The sequence below is a fragment of the Anoplophora glabripennis genome, unplaced genomic scaffold, assembly GCF_000390285.2.
Source record: "Anoplophora glabripennis isolate ALB-LARVAE unplaced genomic scaffold, Agla_2.0 scaffold331, whole genome shotgun sequence".
NCBI classification, from domain to species: domain Eukaryota; kingdom Metazoa; phylum Arthropoda; class Insecta; order Coleoptera; family Cerambycidae; genus Anoplophora; species Anoplophora glabripennis.
Genome location: NW_019416489.1, coordinates 39213 through 56823, shown reverse-complemented (window position 1 = coordinate 56823; position 17611 = coordinate 39213). Strand labels below are relative to the sequence as shown.

Genomic DNA, 17611 nt, shown 5'->3' with positions numbered 1-17611 from the left:
GAGAACAATATCTTAAAAAAATCACACGAACATTAAAACTAAAACCAATTTACTATAAGCATAGCTATCAATACAAACTGTTTTAATAGTTCAACAGAAAGAGATATTGAATATGATTTGTTACTCAAAATCTTTATATAGGTATTTCCTGGGAAGAAGGATAATAAGACAGGGTTAATAACAACTCCTTAACCCATTTATCTAAATACAAAAGAAGTATTTATAGAATTTAAAAATAGTGTGTTGTAGTTAATGACTGTTTACATCGCTGTCGCTTAGTTCAAAGCGGTCGTAAAAATGTCTGAAATAGCGTGGAATCAATGTTAAACTAAATAAATAACCGTTTTACATCAGTTTTTTGGTGATACATTTTTAATAGCTACCAAAACTAAGAAAAAACAAATTATCTTTGTAGGGATATATTGAAGCTTTAAGCTTTATTAAATACATAAACAAATCCGGAGCTCAGCTTTCTTATAGTCGATGATGGATTCTTGAAAATGTCAGGGTGCAGGGTGTTTCTAATTAAACGGGATAACATTCCATCTCAGAAACCGTGAGACAAAGATGGTTACAGGAGAGAAAAGTAGCATAATTTTTTAATATTTTCCCCGGAGAAATACTAGGTNCCAATGCATGATGACATGGCATGGTAGTGTTGAATGAGAAAAAGAGATATTTTTTTTTGAATTCAAATGCTGTATTAAAATTTATAGCAACTTTTTTGTTTCGCAGCAAGCCAAGAACTTATAAATATTTTCATTACTTTCCTCTACTCAATGTCGTAATTTTTTTTTTTTTTTCATGCATTGAAATCGTAATAGTCCAAGAATCTCATGAACGCTGCGTATTATCAAAAAATACCAAGAGACCATTTAGATTGCTTTTATATGGTAGTATTTAAATTCACTTTACATTCTTCGAAAAACTCAATGGCGTATTTTTTTTTCAAATCTACTCGTGGATAGCCGAGATGTCAAAAAGTGTTTATTTTTTTTTAAGCTTCAACGCCCTGTATCTCCAAAACAAAGGCTTTTATAAAAAAAATTTATAGAGTAAACTACACTTAATTTTTGATAGGGAATACATTCCTGTGTTTTCCAAATTTAAAGTGAAAACACCCTGTATATAAAACATTACAAGTATAATTTTTATCAGCGTATTTCCAAAAAAATGTATTTTCTTAAAAGTCTTATTTGAAATTTAATCAACTGTAAAAAACAGTTGCTCAAAAAGTTTTCGAGAACAATATCTTAAAAAAATCACACGAACATTAAAACTAAAACCAATTTACTATAAGCATAGCTATCAATACAAACTGTTTTAATAGTTCAACAGAAAGAGATATTGAATATGATTTGTTACTCAAAATCTTTATATAGGTATTTCTTGGGAAGAAGGATAATAAGACAGGGTTAATAACAACTCCTTAACCCATTTATCTAAATACAAAAGAAGTATTTATAGAATTTAAAAATAGTGTGTTGTAGTTAATGACTGTTTACATCGCTGTCGCTTAGTTCAAAGCGGTCGTAAAAATGTCTGAAATAGCGTGGAATCAATGTTAAACTAAATAAATAACCGTTTTACATCAGTTTTTTGGTGATACATTTTTAATAGCTACCAAAACTAAGAAAAAACAAATTATCTTTGTAGGGATATATTGAAGCTTTAGGCCACTAAATACATAAACAAATCCGGAGCTCAGCTTTCTTATAGTCGATGATGGATTCTTGAAAATGTCAGGGTGCAGGGTGTTTCTAATTAAACGGGATAACATTCCATCTCAGAAACCGTGAGACAAAGATGGTTACAGGAGAGAAAAGTAGCATAATTTTTTAATATTTTCCCCGGAGAAATAGATTATATTGTCAGTTTTGAATACAGAAAACATGCGCGTAATAGTTTTCTACGCGAATACTACGAAATTTAATAATTAGTCTAATCAAAATAGCATTTTTTTAAATTTCTGCTTATATCTTTAAAACGAAAATGATTTTTTTACGGAACTTTCAGAATATGTAGTCCTTGGCAAGTAGAATAAGTGCATTTAAGTATGTGAAATTGCAAAATATTTTATAGTTTTTGCAAAAATTGAGGTTATTTTTCAAATCTACCGAAACTTTTGACTTATTTTTTCTAGTCGAAAAATGTAGATCTTTTTCTTATCGCTGAAATTTAATTGGAATGACATTATTGCCATGTGAATGCTGACATTTTTTCAAAAATTTAAAAAAAAATGTCCACAATATGGTTATTCTGAAACAGCCTGTACATTGGTGGCTATTTATTGTTAGAAACAAATTAACGAATATGTATAATAATGTATTTATAAATTTTATTTAAAAATAATGTCCATCACGATAATATTTTTTCATTTTATACAGTGAATGAATAGAAAATTTAACTTTAAATTAAATATTCATTTTACTAAGCTTAATTCATTTAAATATATTTTACTTACATTTAGTTTTATTAGGACTTTCTGTCTGCCTATCTACCTACTATTTATCTAATAATTGTATTTTTCTAGCATGAAAGACATAATTTTAAATGTTTCTTTTATGCATTTTATTAAATCACAGTCACAAATTGTGGTATTTTATAATATAATTGTTAAGACGCTTATAAAATAAGTTTTATTGAATGCTCAAAAGGAATGAATTCGTTAGCCTTGTTACTAGGAGTTTATAAATAAGATTCTAAAAATATAGTAACATGGCTCGTTGGTCTAGGGGTATGATTTCCGCTTAGGGTGCGGGAGGTCCCGGGTTCAAATCCCGGACGAGCCCAGTCTTTTTTTTTTTGTTCTGAAGAAATATTTGTCATTATAATGGCACTAATAATTTTAGCGACCTATAAAATTACAAAATGATATCATAAATATACTTTTTGTGATATATAGGATAAATAATTTCAACAGTTTTATTTTTTAAAGTCTTTAAATTTAGAAAATAAAATGTCTACAATATTATAACCTGTAAAACTGAAGGAGCTTATATATAATTCTACTAAGAAAATTTGTGGTTAGCTTCGTTTAATAAGAAAATGAACCTTCAAATTTACATTTCAAAGTTTTAGTAACTAAAAACTAATTTGTCCTCAAATTATTGGACCCTCTTATTAGATTTTTCAGAGATATTTCATTTACATAAGAAACATATAAATGTTCCATTAGAAAACATTCTATCCAAAAAAGTCTCCGAAAACATGCAGCAACCACAGTAGTGTGCATCAGTGATTTTTTCAAGTAGAGTTAAAAATTGACTGAATCTGAAAACAATTATGTCAATCAATAACAGGAGTCCTAGGAAGGCAGCCATTAAGAATGCTTATAAATATGGGTCAAGTTCATTGTTCATTCAATTATTGCCCAGAGGTAACTAATAACTCATACCTTTGATATTGTATTTGTTTCGGCTTTAATTCATCGTTACTTTTGTGAAGTTTTGAAAATAAACGAAATGTTTTTAAAAACCCAAACCGCTCGGTACAAAGATTACCTCGCTCCTGAATATTTTGAAAACTCGAAAAGTGATTTTGCTTCCTAACCGTACAATAAAGAAAAAAAGATTTCTTCCATTTTATAAGGAAATTAACTGTTGTGGAGTTATGATTTTTTATAAATCCGAAATAATATTTTACATAATGGTAAAGTGATATTTGGGAAACAACTATTCTACCCCGTTCAGCATTGAATTATACCCACAAAGATTATTCGTCAGTGGAATCACCAGACGTATGCCGGTTTTGAACTTATCACTTCTCGTTAGAATGCCTTACTTTCATAATACAGTAGGTGCAAAATATTGCATAGTGTTAGTAGGCATTGAGTAATTTTTAAAAGTAAGATTACTGCAGATATAGGTTTAAGGGTGCACCCATTTCATCTGAAACAAGTATAAATATGTTGGCTTAATAGAAACTGAACCATCGAGGATAAAATCATGTATCCGTTATTATAGATTGGTACAATAATAGAATAAGTTACACGTCACTTATCCAGTGGCGGCTCTTGACATCCATAGCAGGTAGGGCGGAAAAATTTAGGTACAAAGTATTGAAAAAAAAATCAAATATAATTGTAGTAGTAGTTTTATTTTAGAGAAAAATGTACTCAACATTATTTTTTATAGTAAAAGTCTGTTCTTTTACTTCTGACCGAAATAAACTTTTCGATTACTTCTTCATTAAAGTTTGATACTTTCCGCCACTGATTTTTGCAAGTGCCACAATCAATTTGCATTTTTACAATTTTTTAAAAATCAGGAAACAATATGTAAGTAACAAAATATTGCAGCACTCCTGGACAAATTACGTTATTAAGAAAAAATAGGTTAGGGTGGGACTCCTCAGAGCCCAAAAGTCATTATTTCACTGCTTTACGACGGTAACCATGACTACTGCTACTTAACAGATGTAGAGCCCACGAGCTTTGCAAACGAATTTTGCAAGTCGAGTTAAATTGACTGTAAATTACACTTATCCTTTTCTTGCATGTTGGGTTTTTACACTTTGTTCTGGTTATTTGTTTGTTCTAAATATTATTACTTTTGTCATTAATAAGTACTTATATTTTGTAAATATTCCAGTTTAAAATTTAAATAAATACAAATACAATAAATTGTAGGTATGTCGTCTTGTTACCTATATAAATTCTCTTAAATTTTATTAATTTTGTCCGGAAACATTTGCTTTTTCTGAGCGTGACAGATGAGATCCTGATTTTGGTTTAAAATACTTGTGAACTGATAACTTTTCGTAGTGAAAATTATTTTCTACCACTCAATATGTGATGAAGCCGCCTGAGTTCACTAACTACGAAGACGAGAGACGAAAACTAGAGAAGAAGTCTGTGCGACGCTCAATTCGTAACTTTTGTTATTTAAGATTTTGAAACCTTGGGAATAGTCCAAAATTTTTTGACAATTCCCTTACAAAGTAAAAATTTTCTGCAGTATGTCCACTGTTAAAGTGGCTAAAAGAAAAGGCTGCTTTATTTTATAAGCATATGATGTTGTTCGGGGTTCACTTATTAAATAACCAACACCGGTTGCTTTTGAAATTGGTATACTCGTTTCAACTATGATATTACACTAGAACACACTATTACTAACAAAATAGACTAATATGAACATGAGATGACTATTTTAACAGGGTAAAATGTATCTTAGTAAGTACATAATTATGGGAATGACAACCCAGAGCGAACGAATTCGCCTGTCTAACGTTTTATTCCTCTGCGCCGGACAACTGGACGGAGTTATCACCTCCCAGAATCTAATGTCACCGGCAACTGGTGGCGTCTGGCGGCCAGCGATGGAACCGCGGAGGGTTCTCTTCTTACAATCTCTCCCTTTGGATCACGCGTACGTCCCGCGTGGGATCCAACATCTCTGTCGCATCTTTTGGTGGTCGAAGGTTGTAAATCTTCCTGTCGGCACCTGGGGACCAGCTTGAACAGCATTAGCTTGTCTACTTTTTGGAGGTCGCCCACGACGTCGGAGCGGGTGTAACGGAGCTTGGTTCTCTTTCCCATGATAAGGAGTTAGCGCGGAAATATGGTATTTTCCTAGAGGGATATTTGGATTTTCAATACTAGAGACTTCAAAACTAGTGGGTGTGACAACTCGGTGTATCACATGAGGACCATCTCTTTTTGGAGCAAATTTGGAGGTAAACGACTGCTTAGCCTTGCTCAGGGTATGAGTGTCCACCATAACTCGATCCCCTACCTTGAAAGGTGATAGGTTTCGTTCCTTCTCGTCTGCGTACTTCTTGGAACAGTCTTGACTTCGTTCGTGAGTTTCTCGGGCTATTCGTAGTGTCTCGCTAAGGCGATCGAGAAACGTGGTTATCTGAGGAACAAAGTTCTGATCCTGGACAATTGAACGTAAATCTCCATTTACGTCATCTGGAGTACGTAGCTCTCTTCCAAACATGAGGTAAGCGGGAGTGAAACCTGTACTCTTACATTGAGCTGAGTTTAGAGCAAAGCAGATAGCTGGGAGTTAGTCGGTCCACAATCTGTGATCGTGACTAATTAGGATGGCTAATTGGCTTTTTAGGTCTCTATTATTCCTCTCTACAGGATTACTGGCGGGGTGGTATGCAGGTGTTAGGGACTGCGTAAAACCCAAGCAAAGAGCTACCTTCTGCATGACATCACTAATAAATTGGGGTCCATTGTCACTTATGACCCTTCGAGGTACACCATATCGTAAGATGATTTCATTAATGAGGCATTTGGCACATTCTTCAGCAGTAGCTATTTTCAACGGGAAAAGTTCGAGCCAACGACTAGCGGTATCTTCCACAATAAATATCCATTTATAGCCTTCAGACGTCTCTGGTAATGGACCAAACAGGTCGACAGAAAGCGTTTCAAAGCGCTGGGACTGGATAGGCGTTTGTAATAAACCTGCAGGTTTGAGGTTAGAACTCTTGAATCTTTGACATTCAATGCAGTTAGTTAAATGGTTCGTGACATCTCGTCTCATAGTTGGCCAATAGTATCGGTTTGATATTCGGTGTAGTATCCGTTCTACGCCAAAATGACCAGCAATGGCAGTGTTGTGGTTTTCAGCGAGAATCCTCGGAACAGCTGAGCGGGGTACTACCAATTGAGGCATCCTCTTCGGGAACGTAGCGATATAATATTCCATTTGACATCAAATAGCCTCTTTCTGACCAACGTTTGGCATCGTTGGCAAAGGCATCTGTTTCTTCTAAGGCATCGATTATTTTCTTGACGTCCGGATCCTGCATCTGTTCCGTCCTCATTTCGTTTGCGGAACGAACTGGTGACTCAACAGCTACAAAATTGATTTCGGATTCGGGAAGCGGAGGTCTCGAAAGAGTATCAGCGATGGCGTTTAGTTTTCCTGGTGTATATTCTATTTTAAGATCCATCTCTTGGACGGATAAAGCCCATCTTGCTAACCTACCACTAGGAGACTTTAAGGATAGCAGCCACTTCAATGGTTGATGGTCGCTTTGTATAACAACGGTGGCTCCATCTAGGTAGCCACGGAATTTATCAATAGCCCAAACTGCTGCAAGAGCTTCACGCTGAGTTGTACAATAGTTCCTCTCGGCGTCAGTCAATAGACGGGGGACCCTCCCCCTGGAGTAAACATGCTCCCAATGCGTATGAGCCAGCGTCTGTACGCAGAACATAGGGTAATCTAGGATCTGCTTGTCTGAGGATGGAATCGGTTGTGAGATACAATTTTAAGCGATCAAAAGCGTCTTGTTGGCTTGGTCCCCACTCCCATTTGGCATTCTTCCTCGTGGATGCGGTTAGTGAACGTGATATGTCGGAGAACTTCTCTATAAAGCGTCTAAACCAGGATACAGTTTGAAGAAAAGTAAGTAATTGCTTGACGTTCTTTGGTTCTGGCATATTCTTGATAGGTGACACCTTGGATGGATCAGGTTTCAGACCCTCTGGCGTGATCAGATGGCTAAGATAATTAACAGAGAAACAGCCAAAAGTACATTTGTCTCGGTTCAGGTTTAATTTAAACAGTCGAAGCCTGTCGAAGCCTGTCGAAGACTTTGCGAAGATCGTTCAGATGTTCTTCAAAGCTGGACGACAGGATAATTAGATCATCCAAATAAACAAGTAGGGTCACGTCTTGGAGACCTGCTCTGAATCGGTCCATCAATCTCATGAATGTTGCAGGACTACCTTTCAAACCAAAAGGCATTCTATTGTATCGGAACATTCCGAAAGGTGTTACAAATGCTGCCTTGTCCTTGTCACAAGGTCGAACGGATATCTGGTGGTATCCTGATTTCAGATCTAAAGTTGTGATATATGCTGATTTCTTTGTCATTTTGCAGACTTACTGCTGCTGAAAAAAAATTTCAATGCGTATTATTGTTACTGGCAATTTATGCAACTGTATGGTAACCTTATTTTAGTGTAAAAAAATAATAATTCTTATCTTTCTCTTTGAAAAACAATTACGGATGTAATATACCTAGTTAGTGGATTTACTATCTCAAGTTTTATTAGTCTCCGTTAAATATATTCAGATATATTGATGTAAATGTTATTGTTATACGCATCTTTAAAAAATCTACATCCTGTATCTGTTCATACAAACTAAAGTGGTCTAAGGTCACTTTCTGAAATATTAAGTACTTACATAAGTTGTACCCTTTATAGTATCAACTTGCAACTCTTCAATGTCATTGCCAAAATAACTTTTCGTATTTTTCTAAGTGTTTTTTTTTGTCTTCTAATTTAATATTTGATGAGGTGCTACATATACAATATAGCGGTACTTTTTAAGGGTAACTGAATTGTTGTCTAGTCATTTGTTTTCTAAATAATTAAAAGGTGATCTATTTTTCATTTTTCTAATAAATAAAAAACACTGACATCCACAGTTTCAAAGGATGTCTCTAGAATACCACTACCGACAAAATTCTCAATCTTATGATTTCATTAATGAAAATAATGCCAATGTAATAACCATGAATAAATTAATAATAATCGAGAAACCAACGACAAATGAGAACCGACACAGACCCGATGAATGTTGAGTAGACAAGTAGTTTTATGAATCATGAGTAAGGCTGTCAAAACTGAGCCGCCGGGCATAGGCGTACACATTATTTATTAAAAAGCAACAAATTAAATTGTCTACAATACACCACCATAAACACCAACGGAGAGGAATTAATTACGCAACATCTGCACGATAACAGAGACAGCAGTATACTAACGTAACGTGAAAAGCATTCTGTGGCAGCTGCTCACAGGATGTTTACGTTGACCCGCTTGGCACGCCATTTAATTGCGGCTCTCTCTGACAGCCCTAATCATGAGGAATAAAAAATCGTATAACGAGTCCTATTCTATCAAGCAACGATTACGATTGTGAGTAATGTATAATTACAACATTAATATCGTTAATGAGAACTGTAAATTAGATGACAGCCGAGAAGCAGATTGTGTTTTGGATCGCAATAAATGACGTCATCACGCGATCTTGATCACTACTTATAATTAATTTGTAGCATATAAGAAATTATTATTTTTTACCATTGTTAATTGTTGACGGTTATAGACTACAGATTCATGCAGTCTAAAAGAAATTAAATTTTTCTATCGTTTTTAGCAAATCCATGTGTTTTTTCCTCATAATAATTGTTATTACTATTTTCACATTCATGCAATTATTATTGTTAAATTGGTATTTGTAAATATGTAGGTACGTATATTTTTATAGTAAGTTAGGTGGGATCTGTCTGCATGCACTTTAGCAGTATTTATGCAAATAATAACATATGTAAAGTCCCTAATGCGCAATTTCCATAAACCATACATTCGATAAAAGCCAAACTTACCCATTTAATACGAAGGGACGGGGCTAGACAACCGTGTAAATCCTTAGGCATTTCTCCATAATGGCCGGAAACGCGAAAGTGAATGTCGAAAGTTTTAACCCCGCTTTTAACTTGATACATATATTACCGAAAACGTATCTGAAAACCCGTCAGTGGAAACCTTGACAGGAAATACCTACCAGAAGGCAATAATTTTCTCTAGCGGACAAAAGTAAGTCAACCATATATTTATGTGACAGTTGTCTATTTTCCGGACAAAGCGAAAAAGTTGAAAATATTATCTTTGTTTACTGGTTGTATTTTATGATTTTATTAAATTTAAAATAACTTAAATTTTATTGACATCAATAATAAAATTTATCAAATTAAAAGACTAAAATCTGTAAAGTGGTAATTATTACAATTTTCTTCATATAGGTACTTAACGTTCTTCGGAAAATTTAGCACAGAAGTATAAGATACGGATATGTGTCTGGTGATTCTGCTGGCGTGTGATCTATTAGCTGTTTACTAGATATTTGAGAGTGTAATTTAATGGTGGTCGGAGTAGTTCTTTTCCATAATATTATTAGTAATGGGCCATACTTCCTTAGACAAAAATAAACCAATTTGAACCAAATTCTCGCACAAGCATGTCTCTTTTACATTATGTAAATAACACCTACGTCTCAACACCACCAACGGAAGAAATGTAACAGAAATAAAATACTGTTTAATATATTCTTATTATCTTCATATGCAAGCAGAATGTAACAGCATCGTTTTCTCCTCACAAAATAGGCCTCAACCGTACGAACTCTTTCTTGATGTGTGTACGTATATGTTCTTTCATATAACACAAAATTTTGAAAATGAAAACATATAAAAACACTGAATTAAATAAATTTATAAGGTATATAAGGTATATAATTTATATAAGTCGCTTATATGTATGGAAACGATCATTTATCTCCTGAAGATAGCTATCGAAAAATAATAAGACACAAACGTTTTAGGGTTTTTTTACAGGATCAGTCAAAAAGTCATGACGAAACAAAGTTGCTTTTTATTTAATGGAACACCCTGTATATTATTCAATATTTCAATTCTCGAAATTCTAAACCTACCTACCTAAATTAACCATTTTCGAGATATGGAACTTTTAAAGTAATTACCTAACTTTTTACTACTCTCAAATTTAAATATAAAAGAAAAAGGGTTCCAAATTATAGATATTTTATTTTGAAAATAACACAAGGTGAAGGATATGGATATGATATGATTTAATTTTGTTAGTTTTTTGCAAAAAATAAAAAACAATAGTTCAGGGTTGATAAAAATGCATGACACAAAAAATGTATTTTTTAATAAGTGTCCTAAATATTTTAAATTTTATGAAAACAATAGTTATGCCAGAATAAAAGAAAAAGAGAAAACAAATTTTAACAAAAAACAAATATTTTCCTTGGAATTCTATTTTATAAGGTGCTCAAAGTGTTCACCATTTACCTCCTGACAGTAATGAATTCGCTCAACAAAATTTTGTATTGAATCTAAAAGGGTGTTGCAACACTTCGATATTTTGCGGATTAATTTTGTAGACTACATTTTTTATGTGACCCCACAGGAAAGAGTCAAATCGGAAGACCTACCTCACTATTCAATTGCCACTCAGCGTCCAATCCATCTATCAGGAAAAGTTTCATCATGTCTAAAACGTGGAGGAGCCTCATCATGTTGAAACCATATTATTTGTTCTACTGGTAAATTGGGATAATCGTCGAAATTCTAGAATAATATGATCTTGCAAAAGTAATAAATATCGTACTGAGGTCAAATTTCGTTTATAAAATAGGGTTTTATGACATGTCCACCAATAATGTTACACCAAACTGTGTTCTGTGGTCGTTGGGTGTGAACTTCCTCCATCCAATGTGGATTTTGGTGCCCATTTAAACAGTAAGTGGGTGACAGAAAACAATATGTGGGTGACAAAGTTGACATTTTCGTTTAATTTATCCATAATAACTTCGCAGAACTCGATTCTACGATCATAATCCACTACTTCGTCACAACTTCGGCTTCTATCACTATATCCTATGATCATTAAAACTTCAATACGCTCAGTTTCACTTAAACGTGCCATTTATTCACACTAAATGTTTTGACATGTATTGTCAAGATAATCACTATTGGACAAAAGAACGACGCGGTTTTATGAAATTGTTATGGAGTTATGGCGGTAGTTATGGAGCTAGAAACTTTCAAATAGAAAACTTGCTGGACCATAAACTAAATGGACTAAAATATTTATGTATAATTTATAAGAAAATGATTTTCAAAGCTCAATATTTCGAAAACGGTTAAGTTTAGGTACATGTGCCATAATGAACAATGTTTAGAATTACGAGAAGAATTGAAATATGGAATAATATATAGGGTATTCCATTAAATAAAAAACAACTTCGTTTCGTCATGACTTTTTGACTGATCCTGTATAACTAAAACGTTTGTGTCTTATGAATCTTCGATAGCTATCTTACTTCAGGAGATAAATCGACCGTCATCAAATACATATCAGTGACCCTTATCATTACACAAAGGCACTTAACAAACACTAAAAACTTATGAAATACACATATTATCCCTACTTATTTATACTAACTGGGAAACAATCAAGTCCATAAACCTATAAATGTTATTTTATTTTATTTAGTATTACTGTGCTTATAATTTATAAATGTTTATAATTTTTCATTCTTTAAGTAAAAATTATTATTATGTTGAGTAACAATTCCTGTTTCGATTACAAAAAGAATGTATAGTAGAATCGTATTCGATACATAGTAGAGCAAAAAATTGTCGGTCTTTTATTAAAGGAAAATCATATCATCATTTTTAGGAGGCGTAAGATGAACTATTTCAAATTTAAAATGAAATTGAATGTAAAATCTGAAATACCGCTGCATACGCACTGTGTTCTGGTAGTAGCTGTAGTCGCCCAGGTGTTTCGAGTGTACGAAGTGGTCGGTTATACGTCAAATACTAACCTGGCGAGCTTATTTGTAAATCAGAGAGCGCCTCCAAAAAAAGAAGTAAACAACAGTGGGGCGTACAGAGGTAAAATGTAGTACATATGTGAAATTTAAAAAACAGATTGGATTTATAATAAATTACATTTAAAATAAATAGTTTATGAGAATAAAGGAATTTTTGTAGGAACACCTTCATAATGTATAAAGAAGTTATTCAATTTCTAAACCCCTTAAAAGCGTATTGCACTGGATCCCTTGACAGGCAATAATTTATTACTTTACATCGAATATGATCCTACTATAGAATGGAAAAAATATAAACGTTTATAGTGTTTTAGTGATAATTATTAACTTTTCTTGGTAAATTTGACAAATTTGTTCAAATGTTTTAATTAGCATCAATGTATTTTCCTTATATTTTTCCTACATAAAAAAGTCTTCATCATTTTATAAAAAATATGTATTTCTATTAAACAAATTCGGTTTCATTTTACAGTATTCCTCAATTTTTATTTAAATAAAATAGGTGCAATATTACAGATACCATAGCTTGTAGAGATTTTGACAGACACCTGGTACATAAACTATTCGTATTAACTGTTTATTTTCCATTTCCGTTTATAGCTATTCTTTTTTCTTGCTTATTAAATTGCATGTACTATATAATTTCACAAAAACAACATATATTTTAACCCGGCTTCATGGGTTGGAAGCAAAGCTAATATCGCGTGATCTATTTGATTTATGCTAGCATTTTATAAAACAATTCCGTTTATTATCTGGTGCCGTTACTTCACAAGTATTAATCCTGATGTTATCTTGCGCCAAAAGAAGACAATATTTGCAGCTACCTTTGTTACATTATTTACGTCGATAATTTTGTCGCTAACTCGGTTAATTTATGGTCGTATGGAAATAGTAGACTTCGATTTTATGTGCTCCGGGATATTACCGAAGAGTTAGAGGAGACGCTCGTAATTTGAATAAGAGATAAATTTAAAGGATTTATGAAATTATGAGATCGAGCTGTAAAGATACCCGTAATATAAAGGAGTGAACGGGTAGGTACTAAATATTGCCGCATAAATCTTTACAAATTTTGTTGAGGATTTAGGATACATTTTATTTAAATTAAATATTATCTAAATATATATTTTTTAAAACATATACATATTAAGGTATTAAGGTAATTCAAATCAATTAAACAAATGTTTTTTTTGACCCAACTAACAATAAATTATACTACGCTTATACCTAGTAAAATGCTAGTAGTAAATAATTATCCAAAATAAAAACTAAAGATGATATCTAAATATAATAAATACATACACAGCAATCCAGAATGATTAATGGTGGGCGCCGCTACTTACAAATATTTTGTGTGCCGCTCTCTTTTATTTTCACTCTTCGATTTGACAACACTGACAGAGATTTACTTCGTTCAATAGCAGGTTAAATACAGTGGTAATAGGGTCACATATTCATTTTAATCACAAAAATACAACACAAAGAGCAGAATATTGACATTAATTAATTTGAGGGGTTTATTAATTTGTTAAAGGAATGGATTAAATAAATATGGTTTAGATATTATTATTATTATTAACCTCAAAACTAACATAAGAATCGATTGTTAAGGTATTTATCTAAGTTATTTTTTTATGCGAACCTAAAAGCAAAGTAAAAGCAACAATTTTTAAATAAATCTACGTGTGTAAAATTTGTTGGTACCAATAAGAAAATTTAGAATAATAATTATGTACTTATGTACTTTTAATTTTGATCAAAATTAAATAATGCAATCAGTCGATGAAATATCCTACTGTATTCTTGTTATTTTATTAACATTCTTGACAAAAACTAATCACATAAAAAACAGCTAATACAAAGACATCTTTTTGGTGTATGTACTTATAGGGTACTTGTTTTCTGGAGTATCAGCAGGTAAAAGTCTTGTCTGTGAGATTAGATATTTTTTGCATAGCTAGATGGTATCGAAGAGCATTATTTGACTTCATTTGGTAAGATTTTTAAAAGGTAAGAGATATTTTAAATTTAATCAAGTGTGTGACAATATTTATTTTTAATTAAATAAATAATAATAACTCGAGAATGACTCATTTTTGGATAAAGAAAGTTATCTTTTTTTTCATATACATTTAGGAATCAAGTGCCCTCAGCCACTTAAAATATTATTTTAACATTGTATATTCCTGATATATTTGGAAAAATGTATATATTTTATTCAATTTTAACTCTTCGTACTTCTGAAACCAGTGGCTTCAAACCTCTGATTCATTAAGACTTTTTAGCCTAAAATGATTCCAGAACAAGGCCCCTGAAGGTATGATATAAACTTAAAAAATGCCTGTATGTTTATTTTCTCCACTATTTTACTAAGTTAATTGACAGGCCCGGTCTGGCCAGATCGGGCAGTCGGCAAAACCCGACTTATTTTGGAAGATAGGCCCCCAAACGACTAACGAGGCACCAAAAGTGTAAGAAATGTTTTGTAAATTCTTGAGATATAGCCACCGTAAATTGAAAAGAAAAAAGAAGAACGTAAAAGGCTTTTTTTGGATTTCCTTAAGCCAAAAAAAGATCAGTGTTCCATGTGTAGCGCCTAAGATCCCGAGAAGAGAACAGAAAAATTGGAAGTGATTATAATAATCATAATTTAAACAAAATCGCGGTTCGAAATCTGAAAGACATTGATAAAGAATTGTCGAAAAATGATAAATCTCTAATAATAACGTGCTTTAATTTGCAGAAGGTGTTAGTAACGTCAGAAATCAGCGATTTTTATTATAAAAGTAAAATCGCAACATACAACTTTACAATTTATGATTTAGGCAGTAATCAAGGCTATTGCTATGTATGGCATGAGCAAATATCGAAGAGAGGACCGGATGAAATTAGAAGTTGTTTATGGATCTTTTTAAAAAGTGTTAAAGAAAATGGCATACGAAAGGTTATTCTTTATTCCGAAAATTGCTATGGTCAAAACCGTAATCGTTTTGTTTTTGCGATGTTAGCTTATGCATCAAAGACTTTGGATTTGGAAATAACACACCAGTTTCTTGAAATTGGCCACACTCGGAATGAAAATGACAGCATGCATGTTGAAGTTGCAAAAAAAACGTCGCTCTGCTATATACCTACACTCCTGATCAGTGGATTAGTCTAATAAAAATCGACAAAGTTACTGCTCCACAGTACAAAGTAGGTAAAAGAAATGTCTCAAGAAGATTTTGTAACTTTTAAACCAATAGTAAAGAAACAAAACTGGAAAAAAGATATTACTAGAGAGGTTGTGAAAATCGTCAAAATCAGAGAAATCCACTGCGATCCAAAGTGTCCCAATAAAGTATTTCTTGTGTATAATTTTGAAGAAAATCGTAAAGAACTAAATTTACAAACAAAAAACACACGCAAACGCGAAGAATATCAATTTCCAAGATTGTATCAAGGTTTGCTGTCAATTGATGGTAAAAAATTAAGCGGTCTTTTGGGTCTATGTAAGGCTAATTTGATACCACCGATGTATCATGGATTTTACAACTTCCTTCGGTCTGCTAGTAAGACTGACCACCAGAAAGAAAGTAATATTGACCAAGAAGATGACTATGACTGTGAATCGTAATAAATTTTCCTTTTATGTCATTATTGATTATTAACAATTATTTTTTTTATCTCAAAATAGAAAATGTTTCATTTTTCTGTACTTTAATAGTGTAGAAAGTTGTTTCTCAATAAAAATGTTGTCGACGAAAACTTTAGTAACTCATTCAAAATCCATTTTTTTCTTATCCTAAACTATTTTATGTAGATCATCAATAATTAATTAAGACCTAAACAATAATTACTTTGTTAAAGAAGAACGATTTAGCTCTTGTAATAAAAAAAAATAACGAACATTATTATTTTCTCAACTATTCAAATGCAATTATCTCGGTATAACCAAATTTGAGATACGACAGTTTTCCTTGGGACAGTCGATATGCACCCTAATAACAGACAAAACCAAATAGGCCCCGATTTCGATTTTTCCCGACGGCCCCTGAAAGAGCCAGACCGGGCCTGTTAATTGATAAGAAAAGTCTGCTTAACGTTCCTTATATTTCAACCAGGATGGCAGACACAACAAATATTATGTTGCGTGTACAAATACTCTTTCATCTAGTTGTTAATTGTGACATAAACAACCCAGTTTTGCTTATTAGAAACATGTCGTTTATTACTAGCCACTTAAAGTTTAACTTCCGTCAACTTTGTTGGAGGAAACTTAGCAGAATGCTTTCGGAAGTGAAGCAGAAATGTTTACTTCCTTGCTATCTTTCGGAGCTATGTGAGTATTAACACCGTACGGTTTTCAGCTTTTTTAGTTTCTCATTCTTTGCGATGCAATGGGTACCTTCCTTTTATTTATATTTGAAACAAAAAATATTTTTTTAAGATAATAATACGTAAATTCTTATTTAGAATTGAACTCTATTTATTACTTTAATTTCACATCATGAAGCAGTTACAAATAATTTTCAGTATCTACACCAAAAAGAATTTTGTATAGATTTCATGTAACGTTACTTGAAAATATATTTTAGGTAAATTTTAAATTTTGAAAAATATTCAGGACGATTAATTAAAAAAAAATGTGAGTATAATAACCGAAGTTATATCAATATACATATATCACTGGAAACTTAAATAGAAAACTTTTTTACACAAAAAATGTTTACAAATAAAAAGTTCTTTGACACTCCACATTTTTGTTTGCAATTCAACTTTTTATAATTAAAAGTGCTAAAGATTCACACTTGAGTGTAACATGAAACGGTTAAAATATGAAAAAATCCTTTTCATTTTTTAAACGATAAAAAATTTTTTACAAATATCACATACATATATACTGGGTGATCTATCCCGGTATACACTGTCTTTAAGAGTGCCCCATAAAAGAAAACCTAGATATGTTAGATCCGGTGACCTAGCAGGCTAGACAACTAGACCACCTCTTGCAATCCTACGGCCTGTAGTCCCGATCTAAGGCAATCTTGAATAATGAGCGGGGCAGCCGTCATGTTGGAATCATGCTGAATTTTCAAGCATTACTAGTAATTCTCTATCAAGATACTCTCAGTATTTTTGTCCATCTAGGATCCCATCAGTAAAACACGGACCGATTAATTTGTCCCCGATAATTCCGAGCCAAACATTCACGGATCCACCGTGGT

At 32.6% G+C, this 17611-nt stretch overlaps 1 non-coding gene across 1 annotated transcript; it reads left to right on the top strand.

Annotated features, from left to right (window-relative positions):
* The first annotated feature begins 2720 nt into the window (after positions 1–2720).
* Trnap-agg lies at positions 2721–2792 on the top strand. Its single transcript has one exon. It is a non-coding gene; the product is annotated as a tRNA-Pro (tRNA).
* Positions 2793–17611: the final 14819 nt, after the last annotated feature.